Genomic DNA, 27038 nt, shown 5'->3' with positions numbered 1-27038 from the left:
TTAGCATCTGTCATCGTGGGACATTAGTCCTCTAACAAATAGACTAAAGTAATCAGGGCAGATCCTGTTATCGGTGGTTTTAGTTACGTTCACGGGTATATGACCGGTGAGGTATTGGTTGTACGCAAGTCGTTTACAACCTATTTAATTAAGAATCAAAATTAATTATACTCGCAACTTTTGATTTTACTTTGCATGTATCTTGATATCTTCAATCTAATGGTGGGCCAAATGTTTTGACCCAGCTGATTCACACGGCGGCAATTTCGCAAACGCAGATTGTGGTGGATTTTTGTATTCGCGCTTAGGAACACACTCCAATATTCGAACGCGCTTGGGCCCTGTGTGACGCTACAACAATTGCTGCCATCGAGCGAGTGCTGTGCGAAACTGAATTGTGCACGTGTCCTCCAGACATGGCATAATTAGCCGAAGCGTTACAAAATTGAGTGGAGCACTGTGCGTGTTTTGCATTTCGACTGACAACTGTCGAAGCCTAGCGATAATAAAAAGCAGAAGCTGTCGTGCCTTCAGACACTGGACACTAGGGGGAACGTTTCATCATAGTATAGCTGATATCCTGGCGTCAAATATTCTTTTAACGTTCATCTGAAGCATTTGACAACATCAACCCGGCACTCTTTGCTCTCACAATATTTTCCTATTCCCAAGCTTTTTCCCTCCAAACTAAAAGTAACTTTACAAGCCTCGGCTACGAAACATTACCTTTGTCTTCTCTGTCCTTTCAGTGAGTCAAAAATGCACAGGGATCGTAGCTGTATTGCACAACTTCTTTTGACCTCGCCTTTTGCTAAGCCTCCCCACCTGCTTTTATGTCTTCGTGTGGTGGTGAGGGAGCGCGACGATCGCTTTAAGCGAATCATAGGGGTTTAGCGAAACGCGTGACCTCTCTCCGTAAGACGCGTAAGATAAAAGCGCTCGTACAAAAATTTGTCACGTGACTCGCTGTGACACGCTGATATGATCAGAAGGGCCTTAGTTTTCCCTTTTCCAACGTTATGGAGGTGGAGATTCGGCCACGTAGGTCCGGTGTCCGAAATGCGCTCTTCGGTGTTCCGCAGCTTTTGGGCGTTCGTGGCAGTGGGTTTTCGTTGTAAACATTCGGAATACGTTCGTGCCGACGTTTTTATCATGGCCGTTTTCTCCATCGGTGTCCAAGGAATTGTTGTGCTCTGTTTGTTGGACGCGCTTCGAAAATAAAATTCTCCTTGGTGAGAGAAAGGCTTCAGTCCTTTCTCTCACCACTTCAATCTAATGTGGGCGAACTATTTTTCCGACCCAGTATTTGTGTTGCTATGCGCTGCCCGAGTCGAATTATAGATCTATCACGGATTACATGTTACCGCTTTTTATTAGTAAGTACATTGCAAGCATGCATCTGAGAGAAGTCGTGCTTACCCTCGATCCCCGCAGTCAATCGTGTTTGATTTCTGAGTTTTGCCTGGCATGAAGAAGGTGTTAATGGTATTTATTATTTTCTTTTTGTTTTAGAAAAATATTACTTTTGTAATTGTATCCAGAATCAGCTGTGTGTAATGACAGTAGTTTAATGAAGTTCTGGGAGCGTTCAAAAGAATTTTGCTTGTCCGTGTATTATTCTCACGATATTGCGCCAATAGTAAGGTGGTCGCGAAACGACACTGCACAAATATCTAGCGGACATCAATAGGTGGTGCAAAACTAGAGATTTGGCCGATATTGGAACCGATTTGCGGGTGGTACTGGCACGACACTGCCAAGTGTTGCCGCGCTGCATGGGAACGAAGATAATGACAATTGATGATCGCGTTTCGAGCGATTATATAATTGAGTTTTGTTTTGGAACCCGCCAAAAAGCATTTTTGGCACACAAAAAAAAACGCCACTCTAGTGGCTAGGCAGAAAAAATCCATACTTGGCACGTCCAAAATCACCAGATTAGGTTTTGCTTTGGCAGTTATGGCTCATGTATGTCAATTACTTGGTTACGGGGGGGTGGCATTTTTCACTTACTTTCGCGCTCTTGTGGCAGACCAGACAAAAGCTAAACTTTGGCATGCCCGGAATCCCCAAATTAAATTCTACTTCGGCAGCTTTGGCTCAAGTATGGTGCTTAAGTATGGTACTTTCTTTGGCACTTCTGTGGCGGAACAATGAAAATTCAAAACTTTGGCGAGTACAGAATCCCAAAATTAGATTTCACTTCGGCAGTTCTGGCTCAAGTATGACACTTACCTTGGCCCTCGTGTGGCGCACCAAATTGAAGTTAATAGTTGGCATGTCCGGATTCCCCAAATTTAGTTTTAGTTTAACAGTTGTGGCTCAAGTATGGAACTCACTTTGACACTCCTGAGGTTAGCCAGAGAAAAGCCAAATGTTTGAACGTCAGGAAACCCCAAACTAGGTTTTAGTTTGGCAGTTATAGATCAAGTGTCGCATTTAATTTCGGCACTCATGTGGCGTACCAGAAAAAGACAAACGTTGGCACGTCCGGATTCCCTATATTGGGTTTTACTTTGGCAGTTATGCCTCCAGTATGGCACTAAATTTGGCACTCACGTGGTGGACCAGAAAAAAACAAAACTTTGGCATGCCCTAGGATACCTTAAACGGGGCTATAAATAGGCAACGTACTTTACCACTGACAAGCGCCATGAAACAAAACCTAACTGGGCCAAAGCTCGGTTCTTATTTTATCAAAATTAATTCGTTGTAGATACCCGAGACATTAAAAAAATTACGCGTTTCCTTTGGCATGGGATGACCATATTCCTTTATCTGGGCATACTTTCTTTTTATTGAAAGCTGTACAGTAAAACTGCATAAGTGCCTTGATTGGTTTTTGTCCACTGTAGATAAGACATTCATGACGACTATTTGACAAGCAATTTAACTCAAAAGAAACTGAATTTAACCATACACTGCATCATGAAGACACGACGTTACGTGTGCACCTTGTGCAACTGGTGGATGTGTCTTATAATTCCAAAGTAACATTTCAATCCTTCCTTACATTTGGGGAACTCTGCTTTCAAGAATATTTTAAAGTTTTGAATATTATTTTAATATAAAAAGGCCAGTAACTATTCACAGAGAATCATTTTTTTGCGTAAAATGAGTCTTTACAAAAAACATGTTGTTATTTTGTTAAAACTTTTGTTAGTAACAATGTAGTTATCGACATGACTGCCTCTCATGTCAGTTGTGTGAATCATCAAACTAATTATTGTGACAACAGCGTGTTTTTTTAAATGGATTTTAATATGCTAGATGAGTACCAAACTTATCCTAGCATTATCGTACTTGATATAAAATTTTGTTTCTGACATCATGAGGTGCAGACGGCAGTTTATATCTCAGAAATTTTTATTTTCCTATCAGCTTGTGTATTTGAATAAAATGAGGTATCAGTATCTCCTTCTTATAAGTTTACACAAAAATATGGCAGGCATTCGAACGGTCCCGGCAGGACAGGGGTTCACATTAAAAAACATTTAAAGCAGTATTTTTGGAATGCACACTCAAATCTCCTAGTGATACTTTACCAACACACATCTCTTCATTCTTTCGAAGAGGTGAACTTTTAACTCCGTAGCTGTAGCCCACAATTGTATATAACAACAATTTCTAACATAATTTGGCAAAAAATGTGTACTAAGTTTACAGACACACTGGAAAAAAAATCAATGGGAACGTTTCTTCTGAAGCAGAGAAGCTTGATGTCATACGTACCTTCGTCAAAAGTAGATCATAAGAAGATGGTGTCTGAGTGGTTACAGAAAGCACAACGCCATTCACAAAGGGATTCAAAAAGAAGGAGCGCGACTGCGTTTTTCGGGTGTGCGAGGTAACGGTTCTGCCGTGAGGCAGACTTTCTCTAAAAGCCAATAAGTTTTATAAATTGTTTAAATCTGACACAGAGGCAAAACGATGTTGATAGGCTCAATTTCTGCATTTACAACTGTGCAAAGGGACAAGTACAGTGACGGCATTGGGTGGAGTGACACGGGAGCATCCTCCGATGGCGCCAAAAGTGAATTTTGAAGCCTTAGCATACTTTTCGTTCGCATTTCTTGACTGCGAAAATAATGTTACGATTCATGTATTGGTCTTTCCAAGCCCTCCCACATAAGTGAAATCATTTCTTAGCCTCAATTGCAAAGCAATATTACAATTGCAAAGCAATAATACAGTTACAAAGTTAATTTAATTCTGCCCGTTAGTAGCCTCTTACACATTTGCGAAGATGCAAAGACTACTTGCGCACATTTTGCATGTCTCACAAAATATATCTCAACACGTTAATGTCTTTCTCAAGGTTTTTTTAGCAATGAATTGAATTTAGTTTTAACTTAAATCTATTGACTACATCTAGAAATGGTTTTGTGTCTAATTAGAAGTGCTAACTATACATACATATATAAACTCGCTGCCCCGCGCAGTCATATCCAATCAATGTAATACATCAAATATTTCCCCAAACCTCAGTTCAAAAACTTTGTGCTTAAATTTCAAATTTGAAAAAAACACTACCGATGATGCACAAACCCTCTTCACTATGTCATTGTTTCTCATAGTCTATCCACAGTTCTTGTACTGAAAATTTGACTGAGAGGTATAATGTTATCACTTCAGCATTTGTTAAGTCTATTTTTTATTTCTTTTTTATTAAAATTTTTCGCAGAATGTTGCACCATTCCACCTTGAGTGAGTGTTTTACCTTGCGGGGCTGGACCGTGGAGGAACGACATATGCGAAGATGCAATGTCTACTTCGAAGGCGTAGATTCTCTGCAGCGCACCAGTGCGCGGTAATATTGGGCTTGCAGAGATAATATTGGGCATAGATTTTCCGATGATACTGAAGAGGCCTTCGTTTTTTTCTCACTAACACAAATGAAGCGGAGTCTGCAAAATGGCGGGCCCTTGGGCACTGCCATCTTGCAGCTGGGGTGCACCTGAGATAATCCGATTATGAAAGCTAGCTAAGGCGTGATTAAAGCTGATTGACAGATAGGAATCCTTGCAGTGCATTTCTCTACCCACGGTGGCCAGGCTACTTTTTAAAACATGACTGCTTGCAAACGTGTATAGCTGAATGTGTCATTCAGCTATATGGTAATGAACACCCGCCGGCAATATGAAGGTGAACACCTTACCTGGTTTCTTCTCTGTTTTACGGCACCCTAAAGCTATATTATCTCTCAACGTCTCAAATGGTACGTGGCTAGGTGGTTTAAACTTTGCGTTCTAACCCTCTTCTGGAACAGAGCTTGTTCCAAAACTTGCAGGAGCGTCAAAACCAAGAACAGGGCTGTTCACCTTCATATTGTTCACGGGTGTACCTTACTGTGAAGGGTGCTCTGTGGTATAAAAAGAAATGCACCACCTTTTTTAGGAATGGTCAATCCGAACGCTGCCCAAACCATTCCACATATAGAGCAGAGGACAGGTGCATAAAAAGTGTTAGGGTTAGAGTGCACAAACAACAAGCATACAAAACAAAACGGTTCACTATTAACATGAACACAAACAAAAATGACTCGAGACCATCGTTCTGAAGGCACGACACAAACGCCTGTAGGTATGAGACCAATATGTGTTAGTGTCATCTCTTTGCAAGCCTCAATCTCGTTTTCTTTTTAACATGTTTAACATTCACCAGCTCACCTGCGCCCTTACATGAGGTCTATCATACTGAAGAACTTCAAGCAATTATTTTGTTTTTAAGCAACTTTCTGTGTTCCTCTAGCTGCTGCAGTGCTAAAAGGTTTAGTATTATGCTGCCTAAGTTACACCAAGACTCTCACTAGAATAGGTGAGGGGTTAAGAGTGCAGAGGAACTTCTGCTTCAGCACAAAAGTTTTAGCTTTGATAGCACAAATGCGCATGTGGAAGATGAGTGGCTAGTACCTGCTGGAAGTGGAGCTTATATTCGACATTCAACCTCTTACTAACTTTAGTTCTTTGCAAATCTCGAGAGCTACCGGAAACACACGAGGCTGGAGCCTGGTCAAATGTGCAACAAGTCATCACAGCATGACAGTCACTACATAAAGTAAGAATAAGGCTGGAATTATGAACACCACAAATAAGTTTGATTTTACCAAACATATATGAACATGGTATAATTAAGAGGTATAAAAATAATCCTTAAAATACTGCTCCTTCTAAAAAAACTATAAATAGCAAACATGTTAGACAAAATTGCGTCAGAAAAACCCCAGTTATTTCCGCCCACAAAAAGGATTTCCTGGTTAGTTTCCCCTACCTATCACGACACCAAGGAGTCCAAGGTCCTCTCATGGGCTTCTTCCCCTTCCTGCCGGTCACACAATAGTTCTGTGCGAGGCTGTCAAGCATGCACCGCCTTATCACCTGGCGGGTCACGTCTACTACTGTTGAGCCTCCAAGAAGCGCGAAATGCAAGATCCGGGAGAAAAATAGACATTACTGCAGCACATTTTGGTTAATTACAACATGTCTTTCATTGTAAGCCCTACCTTTTGAAAACTTAATTGAAATTCACATCACATACTACAACACCATCTGTATATACAAGATGGTATTTTTAATGCTCCTTTTAAAGTAGGAGGCTCACTGCTACATGAATGCAGCCTTTGCCGTGTTTCTTGTGAGTCCTGCAGATATCCGTCAGTCTGTTGGGTAATTAACTAAAATTCAATTATTCACTTTTTACTTACTGGCTTTATGATCCACGTTGCAATCACAATTTTAAAGATAGCTGACATAAAAGACTAAGCCAATTTAAACAATTTTTAAAAAAAGCAACCAGCTTGGACATTTTTTTGTCGACGATTTTCTGCCTTTCTTACCATTCCGAAACTCGGTGCAAAAAAAGTGCCAAAAGCGTTGTCAACAAATACTGGCAATTATAGTCTCTAACCCAACTAAACTTTTAAATGCATAGGATTTATAGGGCCATCACCTAGCCCTTTCCTCATGGTTCTTCGTCATCCATCCAACATGGCATAAATAAGGGGCAAGCGAGGTTCAAGCACACGCCTCCTTGCTCCTGCCTCGCGTTCTGTTCAAACGAAGAGGTGGCTGAGCTTCTCGCACAGCGTGAAAGATTCTCACTTAGAAAGCACGAATAAAATTGGGCTGGTAAAACTGTGTAGATGAGTAACGCACCCCATCACTAAGGGGTTCTGACCGACCATTCCAATAACCACATAAATGATACCCCATACTCTTAGTCTCCTATTTTTACTTGGGTAGGGACCAGGCCCGGGCTGAAAGAAACGGCTTGTGCAGTGCTCCAGTGAGCATATAGGGCAGTGAGCATACCAGGGCCTGCTTATTTTCTTCGTCTTTAAGATGGTCCTCCAAGCAAAGCAGATCCTCATGCGTGGCCAGTGGGAAAAGCTGGTAGATCTGAGGTCTGACGGAGAGCTTGTTAGGACCGTCCGTCCTTGCCCCCTGCTGACGCATCCCCATCCGCTTCAGGATCTTCCCATGGCTCTAAAGCTGTGCCGCCGTATTTTTTAGTTGGCGGAGCACCTGTTCCTGGAACGGTGACAATTTTAAAAAAGTGCTTCAGTAACTGCACAACATGATAATGATGATCTAACAATCAGAAGTTTTGGATTGTCAGGATTATTATTTTGCGCTTGCTTGGATGGACATTGCAATATAAATAACCATCTTATTCCACACTCTTAAAAAGAAAAAAATGTAACAAAACTAAAGAAATAAACACAAGCATTATGCATATATGTGGCTCCCATGCAGAGAAAATTTACGGGCACAATCTGCTGTAGATATTCGTGCATATGCTATCATGTGACCTACTGCGTAGCCCTGCTTCACAGCTATGCTTATCAATGGCCTATGTGATGCGACAAATGTCTAAATGTCTATATAACACAAAGACAGAAGTATATTCAGTACATTAACTACAATTCCAGCTGATGAAAAAAGACATGAGCAATTGGCTATCTTACACGAGTGTTTTCGCCTGGGATCTCGAGCATATTCTTGGGGTAGGGGCGTTGGAAAAGTGTTTCGTTAAACTTGCGCATGGGGCATCCTTGGGGGAGCAGGAGGGCTGACAATTCTCGAGCACGGCGCTGCAAACTCGCACTCTCTACAGCTTGCCAATTGGTGTCGTCATAATCTGATGATGAAAGAAAGTGTTGCGGTCGCTTCCTCCTTCTTTTCGCCAAACTTTCATCTTCAGTTGCTAGATCCGATATCTCCTCCGCCTTTTTTCTTTACGTTTTGCATCTTCATATGTTGCTGAAACAAGAAACCCAACCACATTACGAAATGAAAGCTAAACTCCTTCGACATTTATGCAAAACCTGAATACTTGTAACCCTGACATCATGGCTAAACTGTCTTTCCTTTAACTGTTGTCTACAGTACAAACAAGGCTGATTGAATGAAAAAGGGAACATAACTCAAAGGGTGTAGTCCGCATATGAGGTTATAACTGATTCCGGAAGTAGAAAGCGCCATGAATTCCAAAGTGGCGCTAGCCCACTAAATGATGTTTGCAGCAGTATTTTCTATCTGCAAAACGTTTATTTTAGACAAGCATAACCGCTAGCAAAGTGCAAACAAATTTAAAAGAAGGAGGACTGGGGGACCACTACATTAATAGCACCTTTACTGAGTTCTGAAAACATTCCGTAGGTGAATACATGACATTAAATTGGCTAATTAGCTACTGGCCATTAGTAATACTGAACAACTAACTTTTAAACATCATGAAACAGCACTGAGTGCTTTCGGATGTTTATGTGTAATTATTTGCTTTTACAGTGTTTGATTTCAAAAATGAGTTCAAGAGGAGTTCTGTAAAAGGATGCTGAACCAAAATTTGGATTTCACAAAACAAGGCAGGAGGACTAGGCAGGACGCCACGAATTACAACTCATGCAGCACTATCTCGAACATATAGCCATATTTCCGGAAATGCGATCAAATAAAGCTTGTAACGTAGTAGTCCTACTTTTCCCTTCGCTTCTCACGACACACACTAGTTGCATTTCAAGGTGAGGAGGCAACAAAAGCAAAAGAGAAAGCGAGGCTGCTTCCTATCCTCCTGAACTGTTGTGAGAGGAATGCGACGTCACACGTCTCATTTCTTTTTCTTCAAAAATACAGCCAATGGTTTTGAGATACTGCTGCAGGAGTGATGTTCTGGAGATTGTAGCCTCCCATCAGACGTTTCTGCAGCCTTATTTTGGGAAAACCCAATTTTGCATCAGCACCTTTTTAAGTCTCACCTAAAGCATTGAGTAGATGGTAGCATACTCATGGTCAAGCGAGGATCCAGAGAGGGGGCCAGATGTCCCCCCTTCCTCCCCTCCCTCCCTCCCTCTCGCTCCCCTCTCCCCCCCCAACCCCTTCAATTTTTGAATGTGTGTTGAATTTGAATTTTTGAGGCCCCAAAGTCAGCTATTTGATATCAAACTTCCCACAGCTGACCCCCTTGTCGGAAAGATCCTGTATCCCCCCTGTTCATGGTTAAGCAGTGGTCACTAGCTGCCAACAAGCTAACTCAAGCACAGTCAAGTTTGTAGCTTTTAACAGGGCGCGGTACCTCTATTTATTCGTCCGTTTCAGCCACCAGATGGCGCGCGGCTCGTAACGTGGTTGAACGCGCAACTTCTAGATGGCGCCAGTATCGAAGTGTGAAAAGGCCCGCGTTATCCGCTGCGTGAAATAGATCCCGAAATGTGTCGTGTTCTCCCGGCGGAGGAAGTTTCTCCCTCCCTCGCGCGCGCTTGGTATGTCTGTGGTCAGTCAGCTCAGTGTGCATTGCATCGGACGTCAGTGATAATACGCGCGGTGGCCGAGTCCGGCCTCTGCGCTGCGTGATGCAGTGGGTGGCGCTCGTTTCTGTTCGGAGGTAGGAATAAAAATGTCGGTCCCCTTTTTTACAACGCTCGTTTCTATAGCTTGGTTTTTTTTGTTTTTTATCTCAAGTGACCTACAGTACCGCCTCTTCGAAATCGTCCTTTGCGGCGAGCAATTGAGAGTCAGGTTAGCATTTTATTTTGGTCAGCACTACACGTTCGATCAAGACCTCGGGCGGCGATGTAAATATGTATTGCTCCCCAAAGTGTGTCCAAGGTGCGCAATGACAATTGGAAATGGTATTGAAGGCGCGCGACCGACGGTTGGTAAAATACGTGCGTTAGATTAACTTATTCAGTCTAATCGTTTTTGCCAACGTCTTTTATCTGTTTCGACAAATGACATGGTCGAGTCTATTGATAACCTTAGCTAGATTAGACGTACGGAGTGTCCGGGCTTTAAATAAATTTGCTTCGTTTATGTGAATGAATAACTGTTTTCTCTTTTCCGTGCTCGGTGCTATGCAAAAATCGCTTAGATATTATGGTAGCGTAGTGTGGCGGCGTTTTGCACGCTGACTCGCTATTGCATTCGCTGTGCACAATATGTGTTCAGATGGAATGTGCCAAATCGTATTTCCGATCGATATGATAGATTTACTTTGCTTTCCTAATTATAACTGGTTCGTCCCTGATCTGAGCCTAAGTTCAAATGCGAAGGTGCAGACAGACTTAGCGTCGTAACAGCCGTAATGCGCAGAAAGAAATTGGTACCATGAAAGAAAAACAAAAGGATACAAGGTGGCTCGGTGTTATAGAAGTAATGAGTGTGCAAAAAACGCCATCGCACGTTTTCTTTTTTTTTCTTTTGCATCGCTGGGAAACGCTCAAGGTACCAGCAAAGACAGCGAGCTGGCGTGAAATTTTCATCGAGCGGAAAACGAGTGTCACTTTTATTTCATCATGCGCTTTCATTTTGATATGGCTCAAAATGCGCGCGAAATAGTAACAGGTAAGGCAACAAAATTTAGATGTTAGGTCTGGAACACCACCATACTCGGCCGTGTTGGGGGCATCTCTCGCGAGTCAATACGTCAAAGGTATTGCGCGTCGAACTGTACGTGAGAGTTATCCATTTCAGCGAAACCTTGATTTCGCAAAACTATTGTGCGTTAGAGATATGCATCGTGTAAATCAGGTATGACTATACCCTATCTCACTAGTTGCGCGCAGTACTTGGAAGCCACGAGCGAGAAATAAATGACAGTTGATTTTGAAGGACAATCGCGACGTGCAAAGCCATAAAAGAGAGTCCCGATAATACGAGAGCTTCCCCTTCTCTTCAAGCGCGTGGGTTACGCTCTCAATCCTGCACCTGTGGTAACACTGCAGGCTCCTAAAATCGTCTTCCCTGAAGAACACAGTAGCCTTTAGAATTGAGGGGTGCTACGCGAAAGCGAGCGACATGGTCACGGGAACGAAGGCGAGGTGCTCCGGGCTTTCAAAAATGTTTCTGATCCCAACAACAACTTTTTTGTTTCTTTTCTTTTTTTTTTTTGTCGAGGCCCAATTTCTTTTTATTTTTATTTTCGTCTACCTTGATACGCCATCAGCTTAAAAACTACCATAAACTAAAAAAAAAAGAAAAGAAATAGTGGGCATACAACGACAACGCACCCACTGGGACCCGAGTCAAGGCAAGAACAACTAACTACTAAAAGGGAAAAAAAAATCATGTTCGCATACACAGACAGAACGCCTCCATCGAAACAAATGAATCATGCGCTTGTTCTGCCAGTCTCGTTGTGCGTCTGTCAAAAGCCACAAAGGAGGAAGACAATCAGCGCCTACACCACTCCCCCCCCCCCCCCTAAAAAGAAGAAAAAAAAGGTTTCTTGGGCGCCCGCGGTCGCCCAAGCGATGACCTTGGAAGGGTATGCGATTGTAGCGCGTTTGTCCCCCGGTTGTGCCCCTGTCTCAAATGCCACGGTCCGTTTCTCCCAAGTACCCGTCTTATCTTCCCGAGTATCAACTCCGCAGTGATTCTGAATTATTCCGATGCTTTCCAAGGTTGCAAAACTGTTAGACGAATATTTACACAAAAGTATACACTGTTCGCAGAACTATCTACAGAGCTAAAATTCAAAAGCGTCGTGTTGGATTCGGGAACTCGTGTAGGTTTAGCTCATTATTGGAACATTCTTATTCGCTCGATGAACTCCACAAAACGCGTAAATATTAGAATGAACTTCCGAGAGAACGATAGTTGTTGCCGGGGTTCCAGGCGACCGGACAGGTCGCAATTATTGGTTGATTAAAAATTTTATTTCATAATCATAATCGTACCACCAAGGGCACGCCATTTTCTCATCAGTCCTTCTACGAACAGAGTTGCCGTATTCGTAGCACACATAGACGGAAACGGTTGAGACCGTGCCAAAATAATATCCTCTTTTGGCAGGTACTGCCCAGCGATTACACACAATGCCTCTAACATAAACATGCTGCTCCACATGTGTATTCGCAAGATGCAATACATCGTTCTCCCAACTTCGTTGAAGTGGACATGAAAGCGCGTAACCGTCACTTGGTGAAGTTCTATCTTAGAGGTGAAGTGTTTATCGTAAAAAGTCGTTAATTATTTTTTTTTTTCCGTTCCACTACAAAGCTCGATTCACTTCAATTTTTGTTTTTATGTCGTCTCTACAGCGCTTTTACGTCGGTACTTTCGTGTTAGAGGGCATCACATAATGTGCAAAAAAAAACAAAAAAAAAACGGTACGATCGATGCTGCATAGCCTCTTTTTTGCGGACATCAAGAAAAAAAAAAGAGATAGTAGTTGTCTTCACTTCGCACTGCATGTTTTAGCACGGAAGTTCCTATTTGGTTATGATGTATTTACTTTCTTAAAAATTGTATACAGTAATTTAAATTACCGAATCACAAAAACGTCGAAATTGCATAATTGCTTTTCGTTGGGACGCCATGACGACAGCGACACTCGTGTTCGCTCGTGGTTTTCGCCAGCATTTCTACGATGAATTGCCAGGATCGCGAGATGCAAAAGCGTGACACTCCGTCTTCTGTGACGTCATTTGTTGCCACTTCGGGACCACTTTTGATGTATGCCCAGCAGAGGACGCTAAACACACCAGTCGGAGACGCGCTGCAGGCGCCATAGTACTGCTCCTAAAAGTAGCTGTCACGTGCTTTGCTCCGCGTCTGTGATTCCCTCACAGCAGCTCTGACTGAAAGTTGCCAAATTACGGTGAAACGGAGTATAGACAAAACAGACAGGGAACGAGCTGCCAGCATACGTTAGTCAAACTTCCAACAAAAAGGATTAGTTTCTTCTCAAGCTGGATGACATTTACCGGGCACCTTTAGAGCAGCGAAGCTCAAAATCACGCGCACTCATAAGATTTTTTTCTCTCGCGTGTTTGTGATTTTTCTAATGTCCTGCAAGCAGAAAAAAAAAATATATATATATATATATATATATATAAATATATGTGTGTGTGTGTGTGTGTGTGTTGAAGTCACTCCAACGGGGTACCGATAACTGCGAGCCACAAACATGAAGGATTCGCTAACATCCGTCAGGAGTGTGAAAGGTAAATCGTCACGCAAACATATTCTCACAAGCTGCAAATATTCATTTGGCTTAGCAAGTAGAATATACTAACGACATGCGATTATTGTATAAAACATACCATTTCTCGGTTCTTCAAGACCATGTCCCTAGTCTGAACGGTCGCGCTACGGGCGTCGGCCTTCCGTGCCCTCGGTAGACTACGGAGCTGCGTTGTGTCGTCTGCTACTGTACCGCCAACAGGAGAGCGATGGCTCTGTGTGCTCCACAGATGCGTGTTGCGGTATAACTCTGTACGTCTGTACTAGAGGAAGACAAAAAGATAGGCTCTGTGACCCCCCTCCTAAGCTTACAAAAACAAACAGAAGTATACTCGTTTGGACTGAAAGGTTTCCAAAATAGCGGCCAGACATTGGAAAATCACATGTCACAGAACTTGGTTTATGAAATGGCATTATTGTTTCAAGCAAGAAATCACCTGCTCACCACTGGGACGACGAAATCGTCACTATTTATTGCGCCAGGTGTATTTGCGCTCACGAAGAAAAATCTGAACACATCCTTCTCCCAAAGTCCTATGTCGAATAATAAATACTTTTTTAAACATTTATGCACAAATAACTCATTTATTTCTACACTTGTATATACACGTTAATTCCCCGCAGGGGGCACCTGTGAAAGCAGGTGTTTGGAGAGTGGCGTCTCCACGGACCCCCAGCTCCGCAGGGGGCGCCTACACCTTAGGTGCTAGGTGCTTGGTGAGTAGCGTCACCACGGACCCTAGCCACTTTGACAACACCACAGACCCTGAGTAAAAGTGGCTAAGACCCACCCACGTCTGGCTGTGCGTGGCGAGCCCGTGTCCAGGGAAAAGGGCATCCTGGTGGTTGAGCTGAGCCCGGGGTAGGTTTGGACCCTTCGGGGCCTCCCGGGCGAGGCAACACACCACTTTGGCCCCTGCTTCCTGTAGACTGGTGTCCTGGCTTGGCCCGACCAGGATGATTCAGTCAGTCGCCACATCTTCTACTATCCCCTCTTATCTTTCTCTTTTCTCTGCTCTACTTTTATTCCTTTTCACCTTTTTTGGCGGCAAGGGCTAACCTTGGGTGGCGATAGACCCCTTGTCCGGATCCACACTAGGTTATAGTGCCTGGGCAGCACTGGTAGTGTAATGTTGTCAGCAAAGCCATATTTGTTATGGCACATTGCCTACCCCCGTGTTGGGCTCCGTGGTGGGTGGTGCACCCGGGGCACCGAAATTCTCTCCCATCTCTATGGGTACTAAACAAAAAACCTTTCTTGATCGGCCCCCCAAAAGGGGCCGCACCGAAGTACATGCGATTAATACTACTAGGTCTGCAGAAAAATTTCCAAGATTCCTTGTGATGCACTCTGAGAGTGAGAAACCTTTGGCGAAACTGTCACCATTCCTTGTTTCCAAAACACTTGAGTCCATTGTTGGAAAGAACTTCTCTGCCAAAAAAATGACATCCGGAGATCAGCTCGTTGAGATTAAAACCAGTGAACAGAGCACAGCACTCCTATCACTAAATTCAGTTTCTGACTATAAAGTGACAGTCACTCCCCACCGTACATTGAACACAGTAAAAGGTGTGATTTCTGAAGATGACCTCCTCGAAAGTACAGAAGATGAACTCGTAGATGGCCTCAGTGACCAAGGAGTTGTCGCTGCAAAGCGAATCTCCCTTCGTCGAGAGGGGCAAGAGATCAAAACAAAACATGTCATTTTGACTTTCGAGTTGAGCAAAGTTCCCGAGTCAATCAAGGCTGGGTACTTGAACTGTAGAGTACGGCCATATGTGCCGAACCCCAGGAGATGTTTCCATTGTCAGAGGTTCGGCCATAGTGCCCAGAGCTGCAGGGGCAAGACCACGTGCGCCAAGTGCGGTCAGAACGATCACCCGTCAGACAACTGCTCAAACCCACCACACTGCGTCAACTGCGGCGAACCACACGCCGCTTACTCCCGTTCTTGTAAAAAATGGAAAGAAGAGAAGGAAGTAATTACCCTCAAAGTAAAAGAAAACATCTCGTTTCCTGAGGCCAGGAAGCGACTTTCTTTTCTACAGAAAGGATCCTTCGCTACGGTAACACGCACAGGGGGCGTGTCACCGAAAACCTCGGTGGGAACCCAGGTCTGTCCCAAAGACCTGGCAGCCCCACCGACACCCCGTGCCCCCCCAAGGTCGGCTCCACGACCACGTTTGTCGTTGGAGCCAAAAAGTTCACAGTGCCTGAATGGTGCTGCCGCGCCTCTCTTAAAGGAGGCAATGGACACCATGGCACCAAAGGAGGTATCCCCTCCAAAGGCATCAGGGGTGGTGCCTCTCGCACCACCCTCAGTCCTTAAAGAGGGTCCGTCGCAGACCACCTCCTCTAAGGAGCTGGAGCGGACACCCTCGTCGTCTGCTCGCTCTTCAGGCCGAGGCAGGGCTTTGCCCACTCCCGCCTCGACCAGCTCTCGAAAGCCTGGCCAGCTGGACGAGGCATACTCGACCGCAAGCCAGCAGTCAGTAGATGAAATGATGGATGAGAGCATGCCACCCTCTGACGACGACCTGGTCCCTTCAGGTGCTGAGTCATCAGTACCTTTTCAGGTCGTAGAAAAGAAAAAGAAAAATGAACTTCCTAGAATTTTGCCCCCAAATGGATCGTAGTCCCTTTAGAAATGAATCATAAGCAAGTGTCCACTTAGTTATCTTGCGGTGTCCTAAAGGCCAGTTATAATTTTAATTTTAATTTCCAGTTTTAATCTTAACCATGTCTGTTTTTACAGTGGAACTGTCGTGGGCTTTTTTGTAATTATGATGATGTCACTTTTTTATTAGACGAACACCGCCCTGCTGCCTCCTGTCTGCAGGAGACGCATCTTAAAGAAACTAGGTCAAATGTACTCCGCCATTATCAAGTGTTTAGACAAGATAGGTTGCACTCCTCTGTGGCGTCTGGTGGTGTTGCTGTAGTTGCCCAGCGCACAACCCCATCTGCCGAAGTGGCTCTCTACACCACTCTCGAGGCTGCGGCTGCCCGAATACTGCTAGACCGGGTGATTACTGTTTGTTCAGTGTACATATCACCGGGATACCAGCTGCAGTACGAAGAGCTAGAGGATCTTGTTAGTCAGCTCCCGGCTCCATACTTAATTTTAGGCGATTTTAATGCACACAACCCATTGTGGGGGAGTGGTAAACGGGATGCTAGAGGAGCACTTGTTGAACGTTTTCTTTTTTCCACGGGACTGTGCTTACTTAACACTAAAGAAGCCACACACTTTAGTTCAGCGACCAGGACTTTTACTTCCATCGACCTTTCTATCTGCCATCCTTCACTATACTCGCTGTTTTCATGGAGGGTCATCCCAAACCCATATGGAAATGATCATTTTCCAATTATTTTAGAGTTCAACAGTCCTCCTGCTGGTCTTCAAACGCGTACCCCTCGTTGGAAGTTTGAGAGGGCTGACTGGACAACTTTTAGCAGCTCTTCAGTTTTAGCTTGTTCATCACTTGATGATCTTTCCATCGATGATGTCACACTGCATATCACTCGACACATATTACAGGCCGCAATCATCGCCATTCCCATGACGTCCTCGCATCTCCCAAAAAGGCCGAAGGCATGGTGGAATAAAGACTGCTGCCAGGCAAAAAAGGAACAGAATCGTGCATGGGGTATCTTTAGGCGTTACCGTACTCCAAGTAATCTGATTGGCTTTAAAAGAAAAAGGGCCCAGGCAAGGTTTATTCGAAGACAAGCCAAGCGGCAAAGCTTTAGAGGATATGCCTCTTCAATCAATAGCAGTGCATCTATAAAGGAAGTTTGGGACCGCGTGCATAAAATTGAGGGCTCCTACGGCGCTTTCTCTGTCCCACACTTGTGCCGGAATGGAATATGTCCTGCAAGCCTTGACGAACAGGCTGACATTCTTGGTGAGCACTTCGAATTTGTTTCTAGTTCCGAACACTATACGCAATCATTTAGGCGGCATAAGCTACAGGCAGAAAAAAAGATTGTGCCTACGACCGGTGGTTTGCAAGAGCCTTATAACTCTCTTTTCATACTGCACGAACTGCAGATGGCTCTCGATTCGTCCGGACAGACTGCCCCTGGACCGGACGGTATCCACTATCAAATGCTTCAGCACCTTCATCCATCTACTCTAGAGCTCATCTTGTATCTTTTCAACCGAGTTTGGGTCGAGGGTCTTTTCCCACTGTCCTGGAAGGCTGCCGTCATTATCCCCCTTTTAAAGCCAGGAAAAGATCCTGCCTGCGCCTCCAGCTTCAGGCCTATAGCACTAACTAGCTGTCTTTCGAAGACATTAGAAAGGATGATCAACAGAAGGCTGATGTTTTATTTGGAGAGTAATAATCTTCTTGACAGGTACCAATGTGGCTTTCGTTCAGGACGATCCACGGTCGACCACCTAGTTCGCTTTGAGACTGTTGTGCGAGAGGCATTTGTAAATAAGCAGCATTGTGTCTCTGTCTTTTTTGACCTGGAAAAGGCATTTGATACAACCTGGCGCCATGGCATACTGCAGGATCTGTTCAGCTTAGGTGTACAGGGCCGAATGTTAAGTGGCATTCAGAGTTATCTCCAAAACCGGACTTTTCGCGTGAAGCTTGGGACAACTTTTTCTAGAGAATTTTTGCAGCAAAATGGAGTACCTCAAGGTGGTGTACTTAGCGTCACTCTTTTTATTGTGAAGATGAACTCAATTGTCCGCGCAATAGCTCCATCTGTTCAGTACTTACTGTACGTCGATGATCTGCAGATTTCTGTATCGTCTTGTAATCCATCCATATGTGAACGTCGGCTCCAGCTCACAATCAACAACTTGGTCAAATGGGCTGATGTCAACGGTTTTAAATTTTCTCCTGAGAAGACCGTCTGTGTGAGTTTCTCACGTCGCCGCGGAGTTTTGCACGAACCTTCTTTGACTATGTATGATGTTCCTATCCCAGTGAAAACTGAGCACAAGTTTTTAGGCCTTATATTTGATTCCAAATTGACTTTCGTTCCGCATGTCAAGAGCCTGAAGATGAAATGTTTTAAATCGCTTAATATACTTAAAGTCCTGTCGCATGTGTCCTGGGGTGCTGACCGTCTTTGTCTCTTGCGTATCTATCGGTCGGTCGTTCGATCCCAACTTGATTACGGTTGTATTGTGTATGGTTCTGCCCGGACATCGGTTCTCAAAATGCTGGACCCTGTTCATCATCAGGGGTTGCGGCTTGCTACCGGTGCTTTTCGCACATCTCCTGTTCTCAGTCTATACGCAGAAGCAAACGAGCTCCCTCTAGAGAAAAGAAGATCTGAACTGGGCTTCACATATTTTATGCGAATTAGATCGGTTCCTAACCATCCAACCTTACACTGTATGGAACGAATACGCTACGAGCGAACCTTCAGTAACAAGCCTTCAGTTGTTCCACCTCTTGCCATGAGGGTTTGCAATTCTGCGGAGTCTATAGGACTGGACGTGTTGCCTCCAGTTGTACAGTGTTTGAGTTCGGCAGCCCCTTGGGACCTAGTTCCTATTCAGTGCGAACTGGAGCTAATGAAATTCAACAAAAAAGACACTCCTCGCGAAGTCCTGAGACAAGAATTCCTTGAACTCCAAGCACAGTATCACGACTTTATAAGTTTTTACACTGATGGTAGTAAAACTGATTCCTCTGTGGGCTGCGCAGTCATCGGGCCTGGGATGCAGCTTGTCCGGAGAATAAATGACAGTGCCTGTAGTTTTACGGCAGAGCTCTATGGCTTACTCCTTGCCACAGATAAGATCCTCAAACAAAAGCCTCACAAGTCAATTGTTTACACCGACTCACTTAGTGCTTTACGAGCTCTTGCCAAAGTGGGAAATGATCGCAATCCACTTGTAATAGATATAAGGAACAGGCTAATTTCAGCCGCAAAACGGAAGAAGAAAATAATACTATGCTGGGTTCCTTCACATGTCGGAATTGCCGGAAATGAGGATGCTGACAGAGCAGCAAGTACTGCTAAGGATCGAGAAGTCGACCTGTGGAAAATACCTTACAGAGACTATAGGCATGTTCTGAAATCTTCCATAAGACGCAAGTGGCAAGAGGAATGGGACCGAGAAATAAACAATAAGTTGCGCGCAGTAAAACCACTACTTCAGGAATGGGAGAGTGCACGACACCACGAGCGTTTTTATGAGGTGGTTTTGTGCCGACTGCGAATAGGTCATACCCGTCTTACCCATGGGCATCTTTTGCGTGGGGAGGATGCTCCGGAGTGTGAACACTGCTGCATTCCGTTAAGCATCCTACATATCTTACTTGTATGCCCTTTGTATGACCAAGAACGCCACAGACACTTTGCTAAGGTTTACCAAGAGCATACACCATTACATCTCGCCCTTTTACTCAGCGATGAGCCGTTGATTCCACACAAGTGTGTTTTCAACTTTCTTAAGGATATAAGACTCTTGGACCACCTATAATTTTAATAGTTCATCGTATTCATTGCCACATCTTATGCGCTCGTACTTTCATGATCATTGTTTTATTAAATTACAAGCTACTATAGCTTTTTCTTCTCTTCAACCTTGATTCAGCAATAGTCCTAGTTGTTGGCGCATTATAGCCTTGGTCGCTGCTGCGCCATTAAACCCCAATCAATCAATCAATACACGTTAATTAAACGACGTCAAACCGCATTTGTGATTAGATCTTGATGTCTACACCAACTACATTCATATTTTTTCGGGCTTCATTGAAGGATAACTTCAACAATAGTTAATGGAACACGATGGCTCGATCTCAACAAAAACCTCAACGTGCGAAACTTCCACAGACGGTCGCTTGCGTGTGAGACTTCAGAAGCTTTCGCTTGCCATAGGGAGCTTGCTTTCGACTACAGCACTGCACGGGCCGGGAAGCGCGGAGCGCGCTGCTGTGGTGAGAGGTTGACTTACAAGATGACGTGTTACGTGATCACGTAAGATGGCGCGTCGCGTGATCACGTAAGAGGACGTGATTTCGTGTAACGTGACCACGTAAGATGCCGTCATTTCGTGTAGCGTGATCACGTAAGATGACGCCATTTCGTGTAACGAGATCATGTAAAATGACGTGTTTGTGTCACGTGATCACGTAATATGACGTCAGTTCGTATGAAGGAATTACGTAGGACGACGTTTTCGTGTCACGCTATCACGTAGGATTACATGATTTCGTGTTACGTGACACGAAGGGGGTGAAGAAAAAAAGGGGGGGGGGGCATTTTTTTTTTTCTCTTCGCTCTTCCTAGTGAAACTAAGCGAAGCTATGGAATGTTTAGGGTGCTTCGTTTTCTTTTAGGCATACAGAAACTCCCCACTTTGAAATTCTGTGGGCTAACTTCGGGAAACCGATAATCCGCAGTGCCAACAAAAACGACTTATCGGGGTGCCAAAGACATCGTTTTTGACCGCGTTGTAGATTATCATTTGCGTAGGTCAGGGTTTAAAGGAATCGCGATCGTTGAGGCGTTTGCTATGCGTCGCTGCAAACATAACATTAGCACCACCTTCATGAGCATATCTCGAAAGGGGGTTGATTTGCTACGCCCGGAACGTTTGGCCGCCATTTCCTCTGCGTGACGTTACCAGTCAGCTTTGGAGATAGCGAGATTTAGCCGGCCATTTTCTCCTCCGTATTGGTATCCCCAAAGAAGGCGCCGCAACTGAGCATGCACGCCTCCAGTCTTTTCTGCGTAGTTCAAGGTCCCTGGGCGGATAACGCGGAAATGATCCGCTGAAACTCCCTATTCTCCTCACTCTGTTCTTCCGAACTACCTTTCCCTTCCCGGCCCTTCCATTCTCCCTTCTTTCTTGCCCTAATCCAGTTTCCCTTACAGAAATACGTTTTGAAGTCGAAGTAAATAAATATTGTTGCAGTTCAGGGTTGCCCGGCGCTTTGGCCTTTTAGCAACTTCATTATCCGGTGTTCAACATTTCGATGTTTGTTATTTTGATACTGCGGAGTCTGGAACTCAACAAATCACCTCTATCCACTAAGAAAAAAAGCCATAATTTTCAGGACAAACTTTAATAATCCGAGTTGATAAACATCCGCCGGTGACGAAAATACTAAATTGGTTACAACCGAAAAACTCCGGGGGTTAGAAATATTCGACATCGGTAACTGTTCCCGCCTAGCGACGGCTAATTTCTTCGAGACGCCTCCTCTGTAGAAGTTTGTGAAACATGTTATCTCGTCGATCCTCCATCCTTCCAGTGCCTATTCAGAGATCGGTGTGGTTCTTGGAAGACAACGCCAACAACATTAGTGTCGTCCGGAACCATTGACTTTAGAAACGGGCCTCTTCGCTTGGAGAACTGGTATGCGTTGATTGTTATTTGTTTCTTTTGACTACTACAGACCATTCAAAAACTCGCCTTCTGGGTGCCACCAACTTTGTCTACTGGGCTGTGAAGCGCGTTCAAGCGTGCGCAATACCTCTCCAGGCCGAAAGATTGTACACTGAGTATGCGTTCACAGCTCAATGAGTTAGACATTTTTCGTCAGGATAGATGCTCCCACGAGAAGAGCGTATGAGATATGTGAATAGAACCGGAAATTTGAAATGTTCTTGTCCTATCGCATTTTTCTTTGGTTATCAACGCTTTTTAGCGTCATCACGAGACCTTCAACCATAATACACTGGTGATTAAAAAAGAAGCACCGAAAAACATGCACCGATTTTCGCTCAAAAATAAACACCGGAAAAAACACCCTATTCATTACCCATGTCACCTTTTTGGGCAATATGTGAATTTCCAGAAGAACAGCGAGTTATCACCCTCCCCCAAGGAATACCCTGACTACAAACCAGGCGACCCGTTTTTCCCCGCGTTAGATTGCGGTGACCACGAACCGTACGGAGGTCACAGGACGTCCGTGAAAAATAAAAAGGAGGAAAAGAACGATCTACTCTGTGCACGCTCCATCCCCGATTTCCACGACCCCAAGGCCGAAGGACGTTTGTGTGAAGGATAACAATAAAATAAAACTTTGCGTCAAAAAAAGAAGAAAAAATCCCGTTTTTAAAAGAAAAAAAAAAGTACAAACAAGCGCAACGCATTGACAGACCGCGAGGTTGTGGAACACCTCGCGGTCCGCTTGCCACAGGACGGTTGTTTTCGACCCATAGCTCCAAGGTGAATTTGCCACGTGCGAAAACACGGAGACCTACACACCGAGAACAAGGAAAGCGAGACACGCACACTGACGCCTCGGCGTGCAGAATGAAACAGGATACGGGCGCGGAATACGGCCGCGGAAGAACACCTTGCACTGCGCCGATCCGGCCGATCTCCGAAAGGACGATTTCGCATTTTGTGGACAGCGAGCGCCACCGCACGGGAGAGAGGTACCTTAAAAACATCAAAAACAAGCACCGACACCTTGGTTCTTTATATTTGCTCTAGTTACGGAACAGATCGACTTACATGAATAATTTGGATATTATTCGATTCCCTAATAAATTTAAAAGACACTAAGCGCAACACTTTTTATGTTTGCATTTAGATAATTTTGTAAATTAGCTCCGAACGCAAGAGTGCCAAATTAGCCGATTTTGACCATTTTCATGATTTTTTAAAGAATATAATTAAATTTATAATAAAACATTTGTTGCGCTTAGTGTCTCGATAATGACTCAGTGTCTTTAAAGCCGAAATTTTCAAGAAAATGCGCACAGCCGTTATTATGTGAGAATTTTTCTAATTTGGTGAATAACCTCATGTATTCTCTATGGGGCTCTGAGGTGCGCCCCTCTTAAGCACTTGCCCCTCTTCCGCCGATCCAACCAGTGTGAAAAATTTGCCACGATATTGCCCTTTTAGTTGGCATGTGTCTGCACTACTCACTTTTGCGTAACAAGATAGAATATGCATAAGTATGTCATTACCTGTGCGTCATCAAAGCATGCACTCCAGCATGACATCCAGATCAGTTTTACATATCAAAGTGTGTAATATCAAAGTTGACAAGTACCTCAGGGCACAACAATGATGGAAATTTTAGAAGGTTGTTCTCTCTTCAATCCTGTAGATAAAATCTAATACATATTATTTGGTTAGAACCACATGACAGCAAGTGGTAGCTTCATTCCAAGTAACTGTCAGGTTAAGAAAAGCTCTTTACCTAAGATGGTATTAAAGGGATGCTGAACCGAAGTATGGATCCCACAAAACACGGCGGCAAAAGCATGCAACGGGATGCTACAAACTCCAAAACATGACTGATATAGCGATATCTCGAATGGATGACCGTATTTTTCAGAAAAATTGACAGGTATTGATTCTCCGACAAGGAGAGGGAACGGCCCCGCGTTTTCTCCGCCTCGCCGCCTAGAGGGGGCGAAGCGAAGAGAGGAGGAAACGGGATATCTCGACGTCACACGCCTCGTCGGCCTCGTTCAAGCTCGACCTCTTTTTCCAGAAATACGGCCGTCCATTCGAGCGTCCCACCTACATCTCCTGCATTTTTTTTTTTTAATCCAAATTTTGGTTTCTTATCCCAATAATGTAAGTTATCTCCATTTTTTCTTCAAATTCCTCATGACTGAAAAAAAAAAATTCAATTTAGAAACATTTAAAAATGCAGATATATAATTCAAAAAAATTATAGGTCTTGAAAACCATTGCATCCCCCAAAAGAAACTCTACTATAGTTTTCATTTTCTTTGGCTTAATTTTGTGCCTATACTTTAGAGCATAAGCCAGCAACCGGCGGCCTGAATCTCACTTGCATGCGAGTTTCATATGACCCCTGCAACGATGTAGTTTTAAAAGACTTTTCTGTCCTGCCTTACTCTTCAACATGTGCATAGTGCGCCACAGCTATCCCAAACCAAGCTTTAAAAAAACTAAATTGGAGTGCTTTACACAAATTAAATAAACTGTATGTCGTTAGCAGGTGCCTTGACAAAGAGAGAGTTATTATTCAATGTGTAACGTTTATAGGCTTATGGTTGAAAGTGAACGAGTGCTGACTGATGATTCAGTGACTGAAACTGTAGTGATGATGGAAGGTGGACATTCGCCATACCCTCCCCTCCCTCTCAGGACATTCGCCAAAACCCCCCTCCCTCCATGACACTCGTCGTACCCCCCCCCCCCCCTCCCAGAATCGAGGACATTTCTCCGCGTAGTTACCCACAAATGTTACACTCTGCCACACATTTTTTTTTAATTTATCCTAACTAAATAAAACTAATTGGCCTACTTTTTTAAGTATTGGTTAAAGGGTAACCGCCAAGAAAAAAGTATTTTGAAACATCGTAATTTGAACAAGCATGTCACAAAACAATTATTCCGCCAAAAACAAAATTTTTTACACCAATATTTATTGTGCGAGACTGATTTTAGTTTGCAGCTATTTCGTCCGTTTTAAATCGCGCGCCACAAAGTTGGTATTTTACGTCACGGAGTGACGTATAACAGCCACTCCGCGCGCGTCGAAAGAGCGGGAGTTTTAAATGTGGAGAAGTTGTGACTCCGACTAAATTACGTCCCATGGCGTTAATATTGCTAGAAAAAAATTGGTTTTTCGCGGAAGACTTGCTTTGTGACATGCTTGTCCCAATTAGGCTGTTCAAAAAAACACTTTTTTTTCTTTGCAGCTACCCTTTAAGGACAGAGGAGCCAAGTGGAAAGTTGTAGAGAGGCTTGAGAAACACCTGATGGAGGTGTTTGCATCATGGTATGCTTTGCCTGCTTCTTTCCATCAATCCTCAGAGAGTGCTGTGCAGTTTGCCACACGATGCATCACCAAGGACGTCACAAAATACCACCATGTGGTGAGCAGCCTGCCACCCGCAACATCCAGTGAGACCTGCGATCTGCTTTTGTCTCACCTGCAGATGGCCCGTGCGCTGTGATTGGGGAAACATGTTGCACACAGCACTTTTTTTGCATTTCATGGGCGTCTTTTAAAGACTGGAGGAAGGAAGCACGCAAGGTGTGCCATGCTGAAAACAACTTAATCTGGTGTGTAATAATTCCCTCTACCATTTTAAAATTTACACCTATGCCTATTTATCAATACTGAAACAGTTAGCTCATTAGTTTTAATTATTACTGAACTAAGTTCAAACAAGAAATACTGACTCTTCGCCAAGATGCCTGCAAACAACGTACAATTTCATTCGCCTCTTCAGAGCTGGGTTCGAGATAGCTGGGACAGCCTGTGTGTGTGTGTGTGTGTGTGTGTGTGTGTGTGTGTGTGTGTGTGTGTGTGTGTGTGTGTGTGCGCGTGTGCGTGTGCGTGTGCGCGTGTGTGTGTGTGTGTGTGTGTGTGTGTGTGTCTATATATATATATATATTGTATGCACCCAATCTTCTTCAAGACCACTCAAAAGTTTTGTGCTCAAATGCAGTTTGCCCTACTTAAACTGCCTAAAGCACACGTGTGGGAAGTTACACAAGCTGAAGGTTCTGTAATAGTTTGAAATGAGGCTCATACTAATAACTACATTTTAATACTCCATACTTCTAATGGTGTGATGTTTGCATGTCAGTCTCAGCTCATGTCAGATCTTTTACTAATATTTCTCCCTCGCCCTCCCTCTGGCTTGCTATCCAGCTGCCTTTGTGTCCAACTCAAGGCTATCCAGCTCGCTGCTGCAAAACCATCGCAGACCCCTGCTCTAGACGTAGGAGAGTTGCAAGTTATGGAAGGAACTACAATGAGCTTTGGGAGCTGACATAACCCTGCAAATAAAAAATGATTTCTTGCAAATATTATAGTCCTACTCAACGGCAGTAACTAACGGTACAACTGCAAAGCAGTGGTTTTGTTTCACCATCGCTGTACTTACAACTTGACCCCATTATTCGACATGGAAACGTGGCCCACTCAGGACAAGGCTGCTCACAGTCCTTGATGGCTTTAGTCCTTTGTTTAGCTATGTAGGGTGGCCATGCACAACGGTCATTCCGCATCCAACAGGCAGGAACTGCCGAAATATCATTCTTCCCCAGAAAATTTGCGACGTAGTACATTTCCTGAAACAAACAAATGAAGGCTTTATTATTTTAAAAGCTCCTAATTAATGTGTGAAAGTGTTATTTCCAAAGCAATCAAGACCTGCTTAGATTACGCAAATATGAATCATCACACTTGCAGGTGAACTAGTGGAAAAACAGCATAGCACTGTTGATACTGCAAACAGACACACTTGCACTTGATGTCCTTCACACTCCACAATGAGTACTGCCTGGAAAGACTGGTGGCCTTAAATATCCCTAGTTCTGATGAAGGCACATTTGTGGTATACAGGTTGTTCAGACACTGGAAGAACTGCCCGCAGATGCTTTGCTCTCCACCTGATTCGATGAAGTTCCTAACAAGAATGATGTTACCATCTTTCAGCTGAACAGTTGTCTGAAGGCTTGAGAGAAAGATGTATGCCAGCTAGGAGAAGCTCACTGTACTGAGTTCCCTCGAAGTTTGGCGGCTCAGGTCTATCTCTGTGTGGCCCTTGGATGCCACACTTCTGCTGTTCACGGCTTGTTTTGGTTGCAGCATTGAGTTCCGAGTATCTTTTAATGACTTGCTGCAAAGCCAAGG

The 27038-nt window shown here is 44.0% G+C and overlaps 1 pseudogene; it reads right to left on the bottom strand.

Moving 5' to 3' along the window:
• On the bottom strand, nucleotides 1-26470 carry LOC115321974 (annotated as a pseudogene).
• Between the last annotated feature and the right edge of the window lie 568 nt (nucleotides 26471-27038).

The sequence above is a fragment of the Ixodes scapularis genome, unplaced genomic scaffold (assembly GCF_016920785.2).
Source record: "Ixodes scapularis isolate PalLabHiFi unplaced genomic scaffold, ASM1692078v2 PGA_scaffold12__126_contigs__length_90152505, whole genome shotgun sequence".
Classification (NCBI taxonomy): Eukaryota; Metazoa; Arthropoda; class Arachnida; order Ixodida; family Ixodidae; genus Ixodes; species Ixodes scapularis.
This window is presented reverse-complemented; position numbering and strand designations above follow the sequence as displayed.